The sequence below is a fragment of the Gossypium arboreum genome, chromosome 1 (genome assembly GCF_025698485.1).
Source record: "Gossypium arboreum isolate Shixiya-1 chromosome 1, ASM2569848v2, whole genome shotgun sequence".
In the NCBI taxonomy this organism is placed as follows: domain Eukaryota; kingdom Viridiplantae; phylum Streptophyta; class Magnoliopsida; order Malvales; family Malvaceae; genus Gossypium; species Gossypium arboreum.
Window position 1 is genome coordinate 10,486,875 of NC_069070.1, and position 6,073 is coordinate 10,492,947.

Consider the following 6,073-nt stretch of genomic DNA (forward strand, 5'->3'; position numbering starts at 1 on the left):
GGCTTAAACTACTAAAAGATTACGAGCTTATCATTGATTATCATCCGGGAAAAGCTAATGTGGTTGTTGATGCCCTTAGCCGAAAATCACTGTTTGCTTTGCGAGCGATGAATGTACATTTGTCTATGTCCGCTGATGATGCGTTAATAGTGGAACTAAAAACGAAACCAACATTGATACATCAAATCCGGGAGGCTCAGAAAGTTGATAATGATATGGTAACAAAACGAGCACAGTGTAATTCGAATGAAGATTCAGAGTTTTGGATTGATGATGATAATTGTTTGAGATTCCGAAATAGATTGTACATTCCGAGAAATTCAGAGCTTATTCCGACGATTTTGAATGAAGCTCATGACAGTCGAATGCCAGTTCATCCGGGTAGCACGAAAATGTACAACGATCTGAAATGTCAGTATTGGTGGCACGGTATGAAACGAGACATCTCTGACCTTGTTTCTAAATGCTTGATATGCCAACAAGTGAAAGCTGAACATCAGGTGCCTTCGGGTTTGCTACAGCTGATCATGATACCTAAGTGGAAATGGGATAGTGTCACGATGGATTTCATATCCGGTCTACCATTGACATCGAACAAGAAAGATTCAATATGGGTTATTGTTGTCAGATTGACAAAGTCAGCTCACTTTATCCCTATTCGTACAGACTTTTCATTAGATAAGTTAGCGGAATTATATGTTTCTCAGATTGTGAAATTGCACGGGGTGCCGGTTTCTATTGTTTTGGATAGAGATCTCAGATTTACATCGCGATTCTGGAAGAAATTGCAAGATACTTTGGGTACCAAGCTGCATTTTAGCACCGCTTTTCATCCCCAGACAGACGGGCAATCCGAGCGAGTTATTTAGATACTTGAGGATATGTTGAGATGTTGCATCCTTGAGTTTAGTGGCACGTGGGAGCGATACTTGCCTTTGATTGAATTCGCATACAATAATAGTTTTCAATTGAGTATCAAGATGGCACCATACGAGGCTTTGTACGGTCGTAAATGCCGTACACCATTGTTCTGGACCGAGCTCAGTGAGAAAAAGATATACAAGGTAGATTTGATCCAATAGGCCGAACAGAAAGTGAAAGTAATTCGTGATAGTTTGAAATCAGCATCGGATCAACAGAAATCTTATACAGATTTGAAACGAAAAGACATAGAATACCAGATTGGGGACAAAGTGTTTCTTAAAGTTTCACCTTGGAAAAAGGTACTCAGATTTGGCCTTAAAGGCAAATTGAGCCTGATATTTATTGGACTGTATGAAATTACAGAATGGATTGGGCCAGTTGCTTATAGATTGACTTTGCCACCTGAACTTGAAAAAATTCACGATGTTTTTCATGTTTCAATGCTCCGTCGTTATAGATCCGATCCCTCACATGTGATTAGTCCGTCAGAAATTGAAATTCAGCCTGCTTTGAGTTATGAGGAAGAACCGGTTCGTATTTTGGCTCACGAGGTGAAAGAATTACTGTACAGGCCAATTTTAGCTACTATTACAGAGAACCCATTTACAATTTTATAATCCCTCAACTCAATTTCAAACCCCATTAAATCACTAACCCATTAAACCCCAAAACCCAACTAACCTACCCTAACCCAAACAACCCAATACCCATTAAGCCCAACTAATACATCAGCCAACTCAAAATTCAAACCCCATTTACAACCAGAACCCAATATCCCTGAACCCATATACTCGAAGCCCAATAACCTAAACTACCAGCCCACTAAACTAACAGCCCATTACACAAAATCAGAAACAAAAAATACCTAATCCCAAACCCTATCCCCCTAGCATTCGGCACCCACTTGCCTCTGTCACCACCGACGTCTGCCACGCCCCATACCCCCACTACAACAGTCCCATACCTCCACAGTCCTCGTACGCCACGCCCACACCCCGTACGCATGACAACAGACTCTGTACCTGCAAAAAGGAAACAAAACAACAGCAGCAACAGAGCAGTAGCGAATGGAAGAAACAATATTTTTTGTACTCTTCTTTGGAACATTCGGCTATAAAGCCAAAATGGAAAATCTGTAAAGGGGAGATTGTTCTTTGTTTCTTAAAAAATAAAAACGACAGAAAGGTTCGATTGTAGAGCAAAAAATAGCAGCCTAATTAGAGTTTGAACACAAAATAACATCCAAGCAGGCAGAATACAAAAGATCGAAGATTCAAAAGTGAGTAAAACCGAAGGTAATTCTTCATTTCAATAACTGTTTTAAGTCCATTTTTTCACCACAAATACATAAAAATTTACAAATAAACATAAAGAAATAAAAAGCAAAAAAAAAAAAAAAATAGAAAATTACTTTTTCATGGTGGCCGTGTGCAAACAACGGCCGGCGATCGGATCGAGCCCTCCCTTGGTCAGTAATCGCTCGGGTTTCCTCTCCCTCCCCTTTTCTTTTTTTCTCTCAGCTGTTTCAAATGAAAAAAAAAATTTGCTTATATAGGGGACCAAAACGGTGCGTTTTGGTCCCCCCTTTAAATAATTAAAACGTCGTCGTTTTAGTGCGGGTCAGTCAACCCGACCGCTCCAATCAAGATCCACAGTGTTTTACAGCGGAAGGGCTAATTACGCGTTTGGCCCTTCCGCTTTTCTGATAATTTACAATCAAGTTTATTTTATTTTAATTTGGCCCCAATAGTTTTGCTCGAGTTCATTCGGTCCCTTACTGCATGACGTTTGGAAAGTTTGAAATATTGCACTTTTAATACCCCATGGTTTTACCTATGTTCAAATAGGCCCTATATTTTTGTCTTTTTTTTAAATTGGCCCCATAACTTCGTTTGTGATTTAATTTTAGTCCTTTTTGTTTATTTTATATATTTATCCAATATCCTTGTCACTTTTACATTATTATTATTATTATTAGTGTTGTTATATTATTGTATATTTTATGTATGTATATACTTAATATATTTATGTATACATATGGCATTACTATTAGTTTTTTTTGTGTATAAATTTTGTAAATGTTTCAATATTATATTATTATATATATATGTATTTTTTATATTAAAGACATGTGCTTTAATACTATACTTTATGTATTATTACGTATATTTTCAGTGTATAGACATACACTTATTAAGTATTATCGACGGTTTTATTATTATTAGTTTCAACATATATATATTATGTTTATTTTAATACTACGTTATGTATATATATTTATATATATTATGTTATGTATATATTTTGAACACCATACATATTGAGTATTTCTAATGTCCCATTCATTTATACCCACGCATTTAACATATCCATGTAATGTACTAGTAAGTTCATTCTATGTCGTTATCGTTTCTAATGTATATGTATATTTCATGCAATATAATTAATAGTTACTCTTTTAACATTATTTTGAAGTACATGTATATTATATGTATCCTTTTAATATGTATTACATATATATATATATATATATATATATATATATATTCGATTCAATATTGTGTATATACATATTTTCAATGTTATCTTTTTAAATCATAATGCTTTTATATATTTTCCATAGTCTTAACTAGATTTTATATTCTTATATGTATATTATTACATTTATTTTATTCTTATCATATATATTATCAATACATGTATTTTATTATATGTATATATATATTATGTACACATATTAATATTATTATGTAAATCTTTTCATCCCTATTTTTATGTATATATTCGTAATGTCACTTTTACATATGTATATTCAATGTTTTTTTCGTTTTCGATATTATTGTCATATTTAATCTTGCATGCACGGTTATTGTTTTAATATTTTTGTTATGTTTGTCATTTGCTTCAATATGTATACCTAGTCCTTTCATTTGTTTATTTATTTATGTATTCATTTTGTCTTACGCGTTTTAAAAGATCACGTTCTTGTTTCTAAATTAATTTCGATAATCAAAGGCAACATATCGGTTTAATACCAAGTCGACGGTTCCATTGCTATGTTGAGTGGAATTTGTCGGTTCGTGTTTAATCGGTATACCCTTCTCAAAAAAAGGAAATCAAAAATTGAAAGTTTTCGTCTTTTAAATCGGATCACGATTGGATATTACTTTGAACTCATATTTTGAAAATCAAGACAACACTTGTTTATGAGATACCAATTTTTGGGCGTCGCGAGGGTGCTAATACCTTCCTCGCGCGTAACCGACTCCCGAACCCTAATTTTTCTCTGGCTTTTAACGTAGACCTTAACTCGGCCTTTTTCTCGTTTTTAAAAAGAAATCTAATAGGTGTCCGATCACACCTAGAAAAAAGGATAGGTGGCGACTCCCGGTTTATTTTAAATCAAATTTCAATTTCCAAGTTTTTAATCGCCACAATTAGCGACCGAAGCTAAAGCTAATTTTTATGACGCTACAATTACGTAATAAGAAAATTTCGTTAGTTAAAGTGTTGTGGCTCAAACACAGAGTTGAGGAAGCGACTTGGGAGCTTGAAGATTCAATGAAAGAACGTTACCCTAACCTTTTCGCTGGTAAGATTTTCGGGGACAAAAATCCCTAAGGGGGGAAAATTGTGACAGCCCTATTTTAACCCTAGTCGAAAATTGGTTTCGGGACCACAAAACCGAGTCGTGAAAATAATTGAATGTTATATTCTATGTTTATTATATGTGAAATTTCATGTGTGAAAATATCGTGTTTTGATTTCTGTCATTTGGATGTGAAATTAGTTAAAAAGGACTTGTTTGAGAAACCTTAAAAATGTGATAGGCAAATGTGCAGTGGCCAAATATTATATGTTTTAGTATTATGGGGAACTTGCATGTCAAATGGACCATTTTGAATGTAAATGGCCGGTCAACACATGCATGCAATCATGTGTTTTCATATCATTATTTTAGTTGGTGGAAATTATATATTAAATAAAGAAGTAAGCATTTTATTATAATGGTTTTATATTGTGAAATAATGAATTTATAATAGAAAAGGGTTATAAAAACAAAGTTCCACCCATCCTTTTTTCCATTTTGCCGAAACCATAAAGAAAAGAAAAGAAAATGAAGCTAAGGCATTCAGCTATGGTGAATGTATAGATTAAGGTATGATTTCATGTGATTCTTTTGAATTTTTTTGTGGAATTGAGTTGGTTTTGATGCTCTTAACATGACCCATGTGCTAATTTTTGAATTTGTGATGCATGAAGCATTCGGTTATGTTTCCTATATGTTAAATTGTTGATGTTTTGAAGTTATGTGATTAGAAATGGTTATAGATGAGTATAAACTAAGTCAAAATTTCTATGAATGGTTAATATGGACAAAAATCTCAATCGACTATTATGGAGTAAGGTGAAATTATGTTTAATTTTTTTGGAAATAAATAATTTAATTGTTAGTAAGTGTTTTATGGATGCCGAACGTGGACTTGAATTAGGAGGTTAATAATTTGTTGTTATTGAGTTATATATATATATATATATATATACATTCGGTCATGGAGGATTTGAGATGAATTTAATTATTGTTTTAGTTAAATAATAAGATAAACATGGAAATTAGGTAAATTTTAAACTCTTGGATTTAATTAGGAGGATTGAAATACTCTAGGGAGTATTCAGTTAAGGTATGGGAGATAGAATGTTGAGGTAAGTTAGGTTGTGTCATTACCGAATGCACTTGATATTAAGACATGGTTTAGTTAAATGTATTTGACATGAAAATAATTGAGTTGTCGGGTATGTGATAGTGGGAAGAGAAATTTAATTTGCTTGACTATAATTAAATGAATGTCCAATCTAGGTTTGGTATGATGTTAATATGAAAATGTTATGACAAGCTAATCGAATTTAAGAACTATGTGCAGTCAATCATGTTATGTGTTTAATTCATCAATGATGAAAGTGCCGTATGATATATGTGTTTGAAATTAATAGAATCTGGGTTATGATGAATTGATAAGATGATTGAATTAGTTTATTTGTTTAATTAAGCTCAAGATCAAAGAGAGCCAAGTTCGGTTAAGGGGAAAGCGAAGGTTGTTGAGTAGTCGATCAGAGCTGTTTGTTCGATAATAAGGTAAGTTCTAAGCAA